Source organism: Rousettus aegyptiacus, unplaced genomic scaffold, assembly GCF_014176215.1.
Source record: "Rousettus aegyptiacus isolate mRouAeg1 unplaced genomic scaffold, mRouAeg1.p scaffold_m13_p_17, whole genome shotgun sequence".
Classification (NCBI taxonomy): Eukaryota; Metazoa; Chordata; class Mammalia; order Chiroptera; family Pteropodidae; genus Rousettus; species Rousettus aegyptiacus.
In genome coordinates, this window is record NW_023416292.1 from 34715717 (window position 1) to 34732015 (window position 16299).

Consider the following 16299-nt stretch of genomic DNA (forward strand, 5'->3'; position numbering starts at 1 on the left):
TGCGTGCACCCACGTGTGTGTGTGTGTGTGTGTGTGTGTGTGTGTGTGTATGCGTGCATGCGTGCATGGGTAACCACTCTGGCAGAAAGAGGCTCTCAAGATCTGGGCGGTTCTTAGTAAATTGCTATTCTTGCTAAATGTTAAAACGTAGCACAGTATTTTACAGAGGTAGCCCTAAACAGGATGAGTTTGACAAGAACCCAGGGGATAACTGTAGCCAAGGAAGAAGAAATCAACATGTAATTAACCAAATAGTGTATATAAGCAATGGCTAAGCGTCCCTTTAATGATACAGAGCTTTGGCTGTGAGTCCTCAATTTCCATTACTACCTCTCGTTCTTGTTCTTGTTCTTGTTCTTGTTCTCGTTCTCGTTCTTGTTCTCATTTTTGTTCTTGATCTTGTTCTTGTTCTCAATAAGCTTTGGCTGTGAGTCCTCTGTCTCCATTACCACCTCTCGTACTCATTCTCGTTCTCAAACATCCCAAGTGGCAAACCCCTTGAGTTCGGTAACAAGTGGGTGTGCATACACACACTTCAAAAGTATCATTTTATTTTTGCTTGTTTTTGTTTAACATATATACATTTATATTTGAGCAATATTGTATTTGCTTTCTGAGACTTGCATTTTTCATTCATAATGTTACTATGATTCTTCCATGTTATATGAAGCTATAGTTTACTTATTTCCACTGCTGTAAAATATTCCATGGTATTGATATACCACCATTTATACATCTACTCTTCTTTTGATGTACATGTGGATCCTTTCTTGTTTTTGTGTTCTTGCAGACAGTACTAATTCATGTGTCCTGAGGCACGCAAGCAAAAATTTCTCTGGGATAGCATAGGGAGGTGATGGTATGGGATACCTAAGAGTGGAATTACTGCATTATAGGGCATATTGAGTGGTCAATTTTACAATAATGCCAAATTGTTTCCTAAACTGTTTATTAATCAATTTACAGTTTCACCAGCAAATTATAAGAGATTTTATTGATCCATGTTATTGGCATTTTATAACTTTTTTTTTGCCAAACAAAAGGATGTCAAATAGCACCTCTTTGTAGTTTTGATATTTTATTTCCCTAAGTACTAGTGAAGTCACATATCTCTATACGTTTGTGGGCCATATGTTTCTTTATCTGTGAAAGATCTATAGATGTCTTTCACTTATCTATTAAGTTATATCTTTCTCATATGTGTAGTTTTTCTATATACAGTCGTTTGGTTTTTTTCCAACACCTGCAGCACTCGGTCTTCCTAGGTGGTCGCCCATCCAAGTACTAACCAGGCCCGACCCTGCTTAGCTTCTGAGAAGATACGAGATCGGGCACGTTCAGGGTGGCATGGCTGTAGACTTTCATATAGTCTTGATTCTAATCTTTCGTAGGGTATGTGGCAAATATCTTTTTCAGGTTTGCAGCTTACTTTTTCAGTTAACTCGTGTTTTAATATATAAAAGTTCTTATTTTTAAATAAGGTTGAGTTTAATAGCCTTTTATAGTAAGTACTTTTTGTATCTTGTCTAAGAAACCCTTCACTTCCCCCAACCCTGCCACCAATATTTTCAACTATATTAAAGTTTTATTCTTTCTCATACATGTTAAAATCAATTCATCAAGTTCTATAAACCGCTATGATTGGAGTTTCATTAAATCTATGAGTTAATTTAGGGAAAAGTGACATCTTTATGAAATTAAGTCTTTCTGTGAACGGGATATCTTTTTATTTAATTAGGTCTTATTTAATTTCCTTCAGCAAAATTCTATAATTTATGAGTACTCTCACATGTCTTTTATTATGATTCATTGCTATTATTAATGGTGCCTTTTTTTTAAAGTTATGCTATTTGTTGTCAGTGATTTGAAACAGCCAGTTGTTAAACTGCCCTATTATTTATATTAACTTAGTGTATGTAGATCACTTTGAGTTTTCTGTGCAGACAATCATATCATCTACAAATAAGAGTATTTCTTCCTTTCTAATCATTATAATTTTGAGTTTTTCCAGCTATATTGTGCTAACTAGAATCTTTGACACAATGTTGAAGAGTGACAGTGAACACTCCTATTTTATTCCGGATTTTAAAGGGAACGTTTCTAATGTTTTTACTATTTAGAATGATACTTATTACATGTTTTGTTTGTTCGCATTATGTTATCCTTATATCAAGGAAATTCACTTTATTTCTAAATTTCTAAAAGTTTTTAATCGTAAGTAGATATTGAATTTCTTCCCAGGTAAAGGAAACTTAAAGAGATATGACGATAAAATCAATACACGATGCCATATTATATCTCAGGTGGGGGCAGAAGCTAGAAAGGACAATACTAGGATAACTAATAAAATTTGAATATGTATTGTAAATTAGTTAATATTAATGTATCGATGTTATAGTTCCTAATTTTGATGATTATGCTGTGGTTATTAAGATAATATCTTTGTTCTTAGAAATGCACACTGAAATATTTACGTGTAAAGGGATATGATATCTCCAGCTTACTCTAAATGGTTCAGAAAACTTTCAAGGAATGGATCATTTCCTTCTATTGCGCTGCTCTGTGATCCTTATGATGCCTTATGATCTGATATGGTAAATCAAGTTCCAGCCATCAAATAACATTCCAGTGAACCAGCGGGGAAGAAAAAGAGGAAAAAACAGGATGTCTCTCTCCTTTTAAGACACTACTAATCGTATATCACTACAATTCCATTTCTATCTCATTGGCCAGAATATAGACATCTCGCCACACTTAAATGAGAAGGGCCAGAAAGTGTATTCTGTATTTATTTTAGCCAAGACAAAAATCAGTGGTCTTATTTCTAAGGAAAAGCAGGAGAGCACACATTGGAGTCACCAGCAATCTCTTTCACGACTCCCCACTGGGTGAATTACATGACATGATGCATGTAAAGCTCGTGGTATTTAATAGGATTCAATTAAATCATTTCACTTACATTTTTCAGTTTGATCCTCACAGTAATCATGTAGGTTAGAGCAAATATATGTACTCTGGAGGATACCCCCAACTCTGCCCCGAAGTCTGTGAAAAACATTTGATTTGAAGTCATCCTTACATACTATGGGTGACACTACTAGTTGCCTAACCAATATCCATTCTCTCTTTTTTTGTTGTGAACAGGTACAGTATTCTGATGGGGACATTTTTTAGAACAAATGTTATAGACGATGCCATAGATCTCTAATGTAATGGGGAAATACATAGTAACTGTGTTAGTATCTGCCCGCTGTAAGAAGTGTACTTTAACCTTGGTAGTTTATAGTAACTGGTAGTGAGTATTTCATTTGGTTGTAGGCAGTTTAGAGGTGAAAATTAGGTGTCTTGCAAAGGAGTTGGGGATTCAGGTATTCTCAATGACTGGACAAAGCTGCTAAAGTCAGAGGCAGTGAAAGCTTGATTTGCTACTTCTTTTTTGGGTATTAGGCAAAGTTCTCTTGCTGCTCTCTGTGCTGGGTGGAGATTCCAACTGAAAGAGCTCTTGATAGTGTATTCTACATCGTCTTCCTATCTCTTGCATGTCAGATTTTATCCACCTATAAACACCTAATCTGAAGTCATCAAATTAACAAAATGTGAGTGCTCCTGTCACCGTGTTTTAGTTGGACAAAAAGTTGTAGCTTCAGGTATTTCCTGGCATATTTAGTCTATAAAGTTTTTCACACAAATGCAATTAACTCCTGAGATCTCACGAACCATCTCCTTGAGCCCACTATTGGCCAAAAGAGACCAACTTTGGGGAAACCTAGCCCTTTGACACAGCTGTAAATCATCTAGTGGAAAATGAACTTCTGCAAATGTTTGTGTATGTGTAGCATGAATATAAACAGTATCTCCATGACATTTCGAAAATTATGAGCTCCTTTAACTATTCAATCAATTAATTGATATTTATTAAGCGTGTTCTATGTGCCCAGGATAGTGAAAACACAGCGAGAAATTGTATGACACGATCCCTACCCAGAATTTGCTTGGATGGGAACAAAAATCAGATATACTTAAAATTAGTCCATGAATTATTAAAATGTAAAATTTTAAAAGTTAAGTCAAATATAAAGGTTTAGTAGTAGGAAAGATCAGTACAGCCTGGGGCAGTTGGAAGTTACATATGTTCATGGTAAAATTCCAGACAATACAAAATCCAGCTGTAGAATGCTGATTAAATTCCAAGCAATGTTTTGTTAAAGGCACTGACCCTAAATTTCCTTACTGTGTAACCTTGGACATGTTGCTTAACCTCTCTGTAAATGGAAATTATTATGAGGAGATGAGATAGGATGTAAACTATGACAATGTGAGAAATTATTATGGGTGTTTAAGCTCCAAAGACTCCAAACGCTTGGGGACAGGATGAGAGAGCTGTATCTGGGATCCTAGTAATTAGTGTAATTAGGGATAGAATAGATTAACTCTTATTGGAGATGTTTTCAGATGTGTAGAAGGATTTCTTGCCTATGGTTGAGGGTGAAGATGATCTCTAGGATCTCTCCTAGCTCTGCAATTCCCAGATGTCAGGACACAAACCTATAGTCACACAGGGTAAGACAGGCAGTCCCCAAAGAACATGGTATAGGTAGGGACTACATTGGAACGAGAGCCCTGGGATTCTCTCTTGCTCGCAATGACAGATGCTCCAGAGAGCATTTCTAATCCTAGGACAATGCTTTGCTTGAATGAACTGAGGTGAGAGCAGACCATCCCCAGTCCCTCGATTGCAGAGAGTTTTCTGGAGAAGCAGATGGGTGTCTGCGTGTCATTACGAAGCCAGCTCTATGTCGGTTCAGCTGCCTTGTAAGAGAAGAGTGACTTGATCTAAACCTATGAGCATGAATTCTTTCCATCATCCTTTCCATCAAATTACCGTCATCCTAGACCACTTCATTAGCCTTCTAAACGGTCCGTACACCTAGGTCCCCTCTGGCCCACATCCAATCAGTTCTCCACTCAGTAACTTGAATGATCTTTCCAAAACACAAATCCGATGGCTTCCATTGCTCCTCAGATAAAGGCAAAAATCCCTAACATGGCCTATATGGCCCTATAAGTTTTGGCCTTTTCTAATATTCTAGCCTCATCCCGTTTTGCATCCCCCACTGGCCTTCTTTCTGTCCCACACACTCACCGAACTCCCTTCACTTCGGGGAACATGCCCTCCTCCACCCTCATCACCATTCGAACTCCTACTCATACTCCAAGTGTCAGCTGCAGGTCACCTCCTCAGGGCAGCCTGAGAATGAAGTTCCCCTATTACAGGCTCTCATTTGGCCACACGGTATGCCTCGCCTTCATGGCACCTGTCACAATTACAATTTTACATTCGTTGTGATTACTCGATTTATACTTTAGTGTATTTGAGTCATGTCTATCTTCCCCCAAGTCTTCATAAGGACAGGCCTGTGTGTCTGTTTCTTTATCATTTTATCCACAGCTCTCAGCACACTGCCAGACACATAACTGACACACAAAACTTTTTGTTGAGTAAATGAATGAACATAATCTATGCAGTATTTCCCAACATCCCATAAAAAGAGTCAAATCAGTTTAGAAAACACTTCATATCATATTATCCAAATCTCTACCCATACCCCCTGCATCTTTGCATATAGAGGATGCTAGCAAACTCTGCAGTAAAGAAGCCCTCTACTTAATTCGACCGAGGACTATAAACCAGGGTTCCCATGCTCTGGGAACCTACCATGGGCAATGTTTCTACTTATGGGAGATAATCCTCGTTGCCCATGATAGTGCTGTTTCTGGAAGCAGCACATGGCAGAAGGTTCTAAGTGTTTGCCTAAAGGAATTTTCCAGGAGTTAAGCTGCCCTGGGAATCCAGTCCAGTCTAGGATTTAAGATTTAAAAAATGGAGCCACAATCATGAACAAGCTCGAAGAATAGAAGCTGCCCCATTAGCAGAAGAATGGACTCTATCAGCGCAGTTTGTAGCACAATAAATGTTTGTTTAAAGAATGAATGGAGAGGGAAGGTATCTGGGGTGATAACACATCAGCTAGTAGCCCCCTCTTTTCATAGAAAGGATCATTGTATGGTTAAAACGAAAATTCAGTTGTGAGGAGAAGATGTTTAAGCGTTTGTAACTAATGTACGGGCATTTTAAGTAGCTAGTTAGTGAAGACTGGCATAATAAACCACAGGGTATAAAGGAGCTTACCCAATAACTGGATTTCGAAAGGTACCACCAACACTCTGAGCATAAGTAAATACTGATCTTCATTTGGTTTTGTGATAAACATTTTGTCAATGGCTGTTTATTCTAGGATTTCACATTAACTTTTAATTTTTTTTTGTCAAATCCAATGTTTTCTCCCCCCTCCCCGCAACGACTTCACCAGTGTTTAACCTCCTTGATCTTTTTCGTATCTTTTTGACAGTGTTCAACAACTTCTCCTCCAAATTCTCTCTGCCTTTGTTTCTGTGCCCTGCACTTGCAATTCAATCGCATTTCGACCAATATTTATTGATCCTCTGTGATGTTCAGACACTGGGTTATCGTCATTCGTTTATAAACTCATTCATCAACATTAATTGAGTTCCTACTGGATGGTGGGCATGGTGCCAGTGACTGAGATACGAGGATGAACAAGATGAAGGATCCCTGACTTAAGCTGCAAGGTCTAGCGAAGGAACAACTAGTAACAGAAGTGCAAACTCGGGGGGCCGTGGCCCTGAGAGGAAGAACCAGTTGCTTCTCTCTGGGGTCGGGGGATAGTTGCACAGCAGAGTGTCTGGCAAATGCTAAATCTTCAATAAATATTTGTCAAAGGAACGAAAAGCCTTCTAGGCGGAGAGACTAGCCTGACAGGATCTGCGGGGAGCCCTGCTGGGTAAAGTCGCAGTTTTCAACTCAGAGGGAAGAGTTTCAGATTTTCTGGGGGCGTGTTGGTGATGGGGATAATGTTTATCTGAAAGAGAAACAATCATAAATGAGAAGAACATTATTGTTTTTATAATATTAATTATAGGAATTAATGCTTAAACTAGGAAAGCCAGTAGATATAGAAGATACAGAGGTTCTGCAGCCAAGCCACTGACTGTCCCCTTGAGGGTAGTGGCAAAGCAGCTCTCTGCAGTAGAGGAAACCCCTGAGACAGCTGACAGCTGCTGGACCGAGAGCCGGACCAAGTCCTTCATGAAAGGGGCCCGTGGGCAGCCTGTGCCAGAGTCTCCCCACTCACCAGCACCCTTAACCTTTCTAATCACACCACCGTGGCACACCTCCTAGGTGCTCCCAGGCTGAGCTCCAAGTCCTTTCATTTGACCTTCAGCAAACTCCATTCCACATCATTCTTCATTCAACTTACACTCCGATCATCTCATATACTTTATTCGGCCTTGCTCCATCACATACTCTTTGAGGCAAGGAATGGAGGTGTGCCTTTCTCGCAGGATGTTCAGCACAGAGAAGGGGACAAATATATATGTATCATCAGAGCTCAAAAGATGCTTGGCAATCTATTAACTGCTGAGTGCACTGGTTTCAATGTCCATTACTATAGCAGAATGAATGGTTTAGAAAACCACCACCCCATTGTCTTTCAGAGGGAGAAGAAAGAAGAAACCCTTGCCATTGTCCAGAGCTTGCTGGGCCAGGTCTGGAGGGTGAGCGGGGCCTAAGAACCAGCACCACACTGATTTGAGCCATAGCCGGAGGTCCTACTCTGCGTTCCTTTGTTCCAACCCACAAAACAGAGCCAGGGATCCCTGGACTCGCCGGGTGCTATGTATAGTTAACTAATTAGTGGCTATAAAGTGTTGCCACACACCGAGTGTAATTATGGTGAGTAATTATTTTTGGCCGGAGAGGCAGCATTCCAGCATTGTCGAAAAAGGGAGATAAGTGATTGTGTGTTCTTAGTACCTGTGGGAATGAGAGCTGTTTTCCTGCCCTCGGAGGGTCAGGAACCGGGACACAGTTTTCTGACGCCCAGGGCACACCTAGGCAGGAATCTCTGAGTGGATTTCTTAATGTTTTGGGGAGAGGAAAAGACATTTCCTAAGTGCACTGTCAAAAGCCATCACTGAGTCAGATTTGTGTGACTATTGTCTTCCAGGAATTGATAAGCTGTCGCTGATAAGGTGGACAGGTCAGATTTCTGAGTGACTCACCCAGGAGGCAAGAACTGGATCTCTGAGTGGAAACGATAAGGGGAAGATTGAGTGTCAAAAAGGGAGGAAGACCAAATCTTTTGATTATAACTTTTAGAAAGTGGAAAAGGCTACTTTGAGTGACAGTGAGTGCCCTGTCACTAGAGGCATTCAAGCAGAGAGTTGAGAGCACTCAGTGGGGATGTGGCTGAGGAGATTGCAATGAGGTAGAAGTGTGGAAACCAGCTTACCTGGGCCTGGAAAGTTCTGGATCTTCCTAGGAAGGGTGCATGCCTTGCGGGAGAGGAGGCATGCAGGAAGGGAGGGAAGGATAGCCAAGGCGGAGGCTCAGCTAGGACAAGCACTATTTTGCCAAGGGCGGTCCCTGTTTCTTAGGCGGCTTTGGGCCCCAGAGCCTGTAACTGTACACAGCCTCCTCACTCAGTTAATTCAGCAAACATTTACAGCCCTGAGAGGCAATTCCCCACCGCGGACCCCATGTGGGATTGTCTGCGCTCGCGAGCCTCCTGCTGAGTGACCGGCAGAGGGCAGCAGAGACACGCAGATGCCAAACTGCGCAGCCCGTTGGCTCAGCTTCCCCGCTGGGGAAACTGGGTCACTCGGTCCTGCCAAGCGGCAAACATTCCGAGGGGGGGGTGAGCACATTGGGCTTCCCAGCAAGGGCTGTGCGGCCCCAGATGCCACCTGACGGGGCCATCGGAGCCCTCGCGCCTCTGGACTGGCACAAGTAGCCCCTGCTTGCAGAAAGAAGGATGGGATTAATAACATGGGATGGTTCAGGGCCGGCAGAATCTTGTCCACGCAAAGGATTTCAAGAAGCCGGACACGCCGCCCCGCTCCGCGCCCCCCCCCCCCGCCCCCTCTGCCGCGAGTCACACATTGGGGATGCGGACAGGTCTGCTTCTCAGAAAACCCGGGACATCACTAGAGTGTGAGGCTCTCTTTAGGGCTGGGTTGAAACTGCCACTGAGCTGGGTGGGGGAAGGGCTCACGGCTGGATGTGAGTCAGTTAACGCTAGACCTGCTACTCAGCGGTTAGGAGACAGGTTTAGAGTCAGATTTGCTTTTGTGTCCTGGTTTAGCCACCAATACGTTATGGGACCTTAGGTTAGCCACTCTCAGACCTCAGTTTCCTTTTTCATAAGCTAGTAGGCTCTATCATAAAGATGAAGTGGAAGCATGATGGGAGTGTGCCAGAGTATTCTTTCCCCTCCCCAGCCTTCGTCTGGGTGGGAACGATCTGCAAGGGAGAGCACCGGAAGCAGAAGCTTTTTGAGCACGGCAGTGAGGACCGGATGGATGGCCACGGTGCTGTTAGCCTGGGCAGGAGGAACTCGTCCTGCCAGACGCTGTCCTGGGTGGGGCCTCTGGGGCTGCCTCTCCCCACACCCCCATCTATCCCCACAGCACCCTGCTGCAGAGGGACGTGAGTGCCTGGGGAGAGCATCTTCGCCACCCTCAAACCTGGTCATTTGAGGTCTTCGAGGATGGAGAAACCCGGGAGGTGGAACAGAGCTGGAATGAGAGGGGGCTTGGAGGATGGGATGGGGAAGGAAGGTGTCACTCCTAACACTCCAGCTCCTCCCGTGGACTCCGTGATGGTTAGAAGGGCCACTTGAACCCAAAGTCAAGGACCCATTTCCGCGTTCTTCCACACTGTGTGTTTCTTCTGCTCATCTAAGTCCTCGAAGCCGGGACGATGTCGTCCTTCCCTCCCCAGCAGAGCAGTGGTGGACGTGGATGGTTCTGTCTGAGGGCTCAACTCAGTGCTGGGTGCTGTGGGTTCTTAATGAGGAAGGAACCTGGAGAGTTTTACTGATTTAAAAGAAAAAAAAAATATTGAAAAACTGAGGCTCAGAGAAAACAGACCAGGAAAAGGAAAGTTCCTGCCCTTATCAATTGCTTCTAGAATCTTTCTCTGTGACTGGAGAAAGTGGCTGGAATCCTATAGTTAGCTGCCCAAACCTCGGATTCTCCGCTCCCCCCTTCTTGAGGATTTCCCTTTGCCCACATCCTCTGGACTTCACCTCTGGCCCTGCTTCCATCGCTCAACCTCAGGTGTGAGACAGACTGAGTTCTCCTAGCCCAGCCTAGCTGCTGGGGCTGTAAGGAGCAGTCAGGGTCTCTGAGGCCGACGGGGCTTGGACAGCATAATATGGTAAAGCCAGTTGCTTGAGTTGGAATGCCACCACTGCCGTGTGAGACCCTGGGCAAGCTACTTCGTATACCTGAGTCTCAGTTTTCTCATCTATAAAATGGGTGCAATGGTAGTGTTTTTCTTGGAGATACTATTCTTCCCAGTCCCTCTTTATCTGAAATTAAAAGCACGAACAAACTGAACAGACTGCTTCTTCCCTGGGAAAGCCAAATAACAGGACCCGGAAGTGAAGGGAGGGTAGCTGGACTTTAGACTCTTCCAGCCCAGGCACTGGGAGCCTTTGGGGTGGCCAAAATCACCCAGGGCTGGAGCCCAGCACGTCTCTACCTGTAGATTGCAGTGTGACCGGACCTGGGTTGTTGGGCCTCTTTAGTACTTAGTATCCTCCTCTGGACGATGGGAAGGTTGAGCTTCGTGACCTCTAAGGTCTCCATAGCCCTGCATCCCCTGAGATTCTCAGCCGCAGAGCCAGGCCCTCATTCTCTGGGACGTAGCCCAAGCCTCCCACAGCCACAGCAGCTAAAGAGGCAGCACTTGGCTGGGCTCTGGCCCGCGGCCCGGAGGAGGTCACTCGGCCCCAGGGAAGCCCCTGGTTTGATGGTTTGGATGCTGTGAAGGGCCAGGCAACAGGAACTTTGGCCTATTGGCATCTGGTTCCAGCCAAAACTTTCCAGGGAAGGACAAGGAGGAGCAGCAGGGCTGGCAGAGGCCGGTGGATGAGATAGCCCGGAGCTCTGGAGCTCACGCTGTAGCCTTGCTTTGAAACCCACAATCTCCGCCACCTGGGAAAAATGAAGACCTGGAGGGAAACAGTGGTCGTGGGCCAGGGCAATTCGCTGTTTGAAAGGCCTGGGGAAGGGGCGGATTCCACGGGAAGGTAGGAGGAGGCTCTGCCGAGGCAGAAAGCAGGGGCCGGAGCAGGTGCCCATCACCGACCTGGTCAGCCAGTGAGCAGTGATTCAGCACGTCCTCTGTGTGTGGCACTGGGTGTCATTGGAGGGGTGGGACAGGGCTGGCGTGGAGGACTTTATGATCCATGTGGTATGGACCATGCAGGGTGAGGTGGGGGCAGAACTCCATCCTGGGGGCTCCTAGGGGTGGCTGAGTGAGCCGCCCTCCTCCTTTGGGAGGTAGGTCAGTTTTCTTCCCCTGGGCATGCCTGACATTGTGAAGTGTGACCCAAGCGGTGGCTTGTTAGCTCTAGATATCACTCTCCGGAATGATTATGGTCATCCTTGTCTGCAGATAAGCACACAGAGGACCAGGCGGAAGTGCCTCGCCCCAGTCACCCAGCTTTCGAGGCTGGGGTCTGGGATTTGAATCCATGTGCAGCTATCTTTGAATTCTGTGTCCATTCCGATAGGATGCCAACTCCACTGTCCTCCAATTGCCTTGCAGCATGGATGGACAACACCTCCCGGTCCTCCACCCCATGCAAACCAGGGAGATTTTGCAGGAAATGTAGACATTTCCAGAGACAACTAGCTGCTCTGGTTGCCTGTCCTTATTGTTTTGGGAAAACAGCTCGGTGTTTGCAGGGTCGCTGGGAGAATGCACAGGGCCTTCTCTTTCCACAGATATCTCAGCTAGAGACTCGATGTCCTCCAAGGTCCTCCTGAATCTTGATGCCTCCACTCCCACTCAGCGACTCCACTCCAGGACTTCTTGGTGACTCATGCAGAGGAAAAAGCATGGCCTTGCAGAGCCAGGCAGAGCCCACTGGAGTCCTGGTGAAGGCCTCTCAGTGACCAGATGACCTTGAGCAAATTTCAGAACCCCTTGAGCCTGGGCTCTCTCATCTGTTACGAAAATGACAACCAACCTACAACTTGGTTCTGAGAATCGAATGAGTTAACCTGTGCGAAGCCACCTAACTGTAAGAAGATATTTGATAAATACTTTTCTTCATAGGGTAGGGGTGGGAACTTTGTAACAAGAAGACAGTTTAGGGGAATCATAATCATTGAGCCTTAAAACACACCAGATACTATGCTCAATCCTTTACCTGTACTATTTCGAGTAAGCCTCCCAACAGTCCTATCGGGCAGGTAGTAGCTATCTCCCCATTTTGCAGGTAAACAAACCGAGGCTCCCAGATGTCAGGTTACTTGCCCAAAGTCAAAGTGATCAAGAATCTGACCCAGAACCCAAGAGCGAAACACCTAAGCCGCTTTGCGACCATTCCCACTTTACCACAGCGTCTGGAGGCCGCCTCCCTGAAATGCGCTGTCACTCCAGTTTTCAATCTTTGTTGAGATAAGCAAGATCCTCCTGGGGGCGGGGGGGCTTCAGGTTCCTCACGCTAATCAGTGCTCCGTCTTCTACATGTTCAGAACACCCTGATTAGGGGTACCCCTTACACTTCTCAAGTGTTATATACGTATTTACATGTCTGTGTTGGCACCAGGCGGACTCTTTTTGGAGGCCTGGGCAGAGTCCTGTTTCATTTCTTTTTTGTTTCCTCTCCAAGAAACTATTTCCCATGGCGTTTTGCATGCCATAGGCTTTTAACAAATGTTTGTTCGCTTGAGCTGTGCGCGTTAGGCAGAGTGAGTAGACCTCGTGACAGACTTGGGTCGCAATCCTTACTCTCAGTGACTGCGTGACCATGGGCAAGTTACTCGACCTCTCTGGGCCTCCCTCAGTTTCCTCACCTCTAAAGTGGGAAAATAGTACCTCCCACCATGGGGTGTTGTGAGGATGAAATGACAAAATGCAGGCAGAGCGTTTGCATCGTTCCCGGCGCATGTGACCCATTTGCTACCAGCTGAGACAGACAGGAGACCGGACAAGGTGGGTGGTGACAAGGAAAGAAAGAGGGAGCCCCAGGAACAAGCACTCTGCGGAAGACCAGGCGCGCTTACTTCTCAGGGCGTGGCGGAATAGAGATCGATGAAAGGGAAGGAGGTATTTTAAGGAAAGTTCAATAAAATGGACAGTTGCCAAGAAAAGGAGTGACGAGAGGGGGGATGGAATTGGTTGGAAGTGAGAGAAGCCGGAGCAGTGTCTCCTAGACTCTGTCCAAGATGAAAGAAGGGGCCTAGAGAAGACAGAGACATGCCCGCCCAACCGAAGCAAGACGAAGGCTGGGAGTCGGGAGGTGGGGGTGGATGGGAGGGCGACGTTACAAACTAAGGTGGCTGTGGAAGGAGCAGTTTCCGTCTGGATCTACCAGGAGGATCTGAAAGCCAAAAAGAATGAATAATCCAGGCACCGGGCTCAAGGCAGGAGGCAGCTGTTCATTTATGGCTTGATGAACACTTGACTAAGCCTCTTCAGCTGGTTCAAGTGACTCCTTCTAATGCAGTTTGGACTGAGATGTCTTTATCTGGAGTGTGCGCCTCACGGAAGAGCTCGCCCAGGACAGAGGAGAGAGCAGTGGAGGTGGAAGGGCCCCAGAGCCATGGGCACAGTCTGTGGACACTGCCACTGGCCTTTGGCCCTTGGGGGCGGGGGGCAGCAGAAAGTGGCCAGAGACAGCACGAGAAAGGCCTTCTGTTGGCAGCTCGCCGGGCCAATTTGTCAAACCAGGCAGGGTCTTCCCGCGCTTGAAATCTAATCTCTGGAACTTAAATCAAAACATGTCGACACAGGGGCTTCTACCTGCAGGAGGTACGGAGAGGGAGGCGGTTAGGGGGCCTTTTTTCATAACCTAGAAACAGGGGCTGCTCTCAACAGAGTCCTCGCTCTCTCCTCTGACCATCACTCAGCTCGTCTCCCCACAGCGATCGGGGAGGAAGCTGGCCAAGCAGCCGAGTCAAGTCATGCACCAGCCCGAGGGTGCAGAACGGTCCATCCGGCCTCAGCACCCAGGTGGCAGTGTCCGAAGCAATATGCAGACCAACCTGAAGGGTCACATGGGCGTGGAAGTGTCTGGGGAAGGAAAGGTTCCTTCAGCCACAGAACTTCGAGCAGACAGACACTGCCTGTTAACTGGAAATAGCACCGGGAGCCGGGAGCTGGGAGCCGGGAGATGCACTTCCAGACAGATGTGGAGAGACCCTGTGGCCAGATGTGCACACGTGTGAGTGCCCTCTCACTCCAAAGCAGGCCCAGGTTACTGGGGGTGGGGTTCTGCTTTCCCCAGATACTCAGGGACCCAGGCGGCCCTGGTTTTGCCATCTTCCACACAAGGCTGCCTTGCATTCCAGCATCTAGATGGCGAGGAACGAACATGGAGACTGTACCTGGGACGCCTTTATGGTCAGGCCCGGAAGTGGTGCACATCACCTCCCATGCCATCGGCCAGAACACAGTCCCAAGGACACAACTCGGCCGCGAGGGAGGCTGGGAAATGAAGCTTAGCCGTGTACCCAGGGACGAAGATGGAATGGATGAGGTGGTCTGTCAGAATCTCTGCTACATGCCCCAAATCACACAGGACTTTTGGCGATAGAGGATCGGGAAGAGGCACCTGATAAAGAAACCGATTGAAGAAATTTGGAGGGCTTGGAAGGAACTCCCACCTTGCGGTAGCCTTGATAAGGGCTCCCTGCCTTGGCCTTCAGGGAAGATGTTTGGAAGGAGTCAGAGAAGCTTTGATTTGAGGCACCAGAAGAACTGGGAAGCTGTTGACCTGGGGGAATGGGGTGCTCTAGAGAATGCTCTGAAGAGAGGGCCAGGGCGAGGCTGGGCTCAGATGAGGCAAGTACCTTAGGTTCCACCCAGGTCACCAGGGTAGGAAAGAATGTAGGGCCCCAGGACACACACGCAACACTGCAATACCTGTATGCAATTCACCTGTGCCCCTCTGTGGACAGGGAGCCGGGAGCCAGGGCCTAGGAGGAGGAGGAGGAGGCAAGCTGGCGGTCACCCGGCAAGGAAAGTCAGTCCAGAATTGGGGAGCAGGGAGCCCTGGGCATCTGAGCAGGAGGGGTGCAGAGCACAGAGAAAAGGCACTACAGGAGAACAGGAAAATGGAGCCGAAGAGCCCTCTTCCACACATAGTGTAAGAGACGCGGCTCTTGATTTTAATGCTGATATTGGTACTTTTGCGTGTTGCAGAGCTATCCAAAACCACTTCCTGCAATGGCGAAAGTGTTCTCTCTCTGAGCTGTCCAACGTGGTGACCCCCTGCTACGTGTGGCTGAAATGTGAGCACTTGAAGTGTGGCTAATGTGGCGGAGGAACCGCATTTTAAATTGTATTAATTTTAATTAATTTATATTTAAATAGCCACATGTGGCTAGCTGCCACCATATAGGACAGCAGAGACAGAGTTTCTGCTCAGCAGAAGTAGGGGATGGGTTGTCAGTAACTAGCTGAATCTCCTCATTCTCTCCCTGTTGCTAGGCCTGGGCCCTCAGCTCCGCCCCAGCTTTGCCCGGTAGGTGAGCCCTGGGTGGGCAGTGGGTCTAGTTCCACCCTCAGGTTTGGGCAGGTTTGGGCCTCTGACATTTTCATCTGCTTTCATTCCTGTGGATCTCTGAGACTGACCACCAGGCCACGGGGAGGGGAGATTAGTCAGAGGGCCGCACAGCCAGGAAGCATTCCCGAATCTTCGCGGGCCCAGTTCTGCAGCTCCAGTGAGGCTTGGACCGTGTGTTCTCTGCCCTTGGTTTCAAGGCGTTGGGCTTTGTCACAGCTCCTCTGTCAGAAGCTCGGTCTGCGCCGGTGCGGCCTGGTGGATGCACTCTGCCAGAGGCTCAGGGGCAGTGTCGCAGGTCAGGTCGGGGATGGGAAACGTAATGGCATCTGCCACTCATCTTCTCCGTGCCCAGACTGTCTGAATAGTAAATGCTTGGATGCCGGCTCTTTCCTGCCCGCCTCGTCCCCCAACCACACCCTGTCCCCAGCTTCATTCTGAATCATCAACACTTAGTTCCTTCCTAGCACATCCCCTCTCCTGGCTCCCAAGCCAGTGGAAACAGCTCTGCTTCAAAGCTTATTATTGTCACCGTCTGCCATTCTCTCATCACTTTAAGATATTGAAGGGGAACCTTATCAATAGACATGACCGCCTGTCTCTGTCCCCGAGTGCCCCTCAGGCTCAGGGC

At 47.0% G+C, this 16299-nt stretch overlaps 1 pseudogene; it reads right to left on the reverse strand.

Moving 5' to 3' along the window:
- Nucleotides 1-1240: 1240 nt before the first annotated feature.
- Nucleotides 1241-1359, reverse strand: LOC118613129 (annotated as a pseudogene).
- Nucleotides 1360-16299: the final 14940 nt, after the last annotated feature.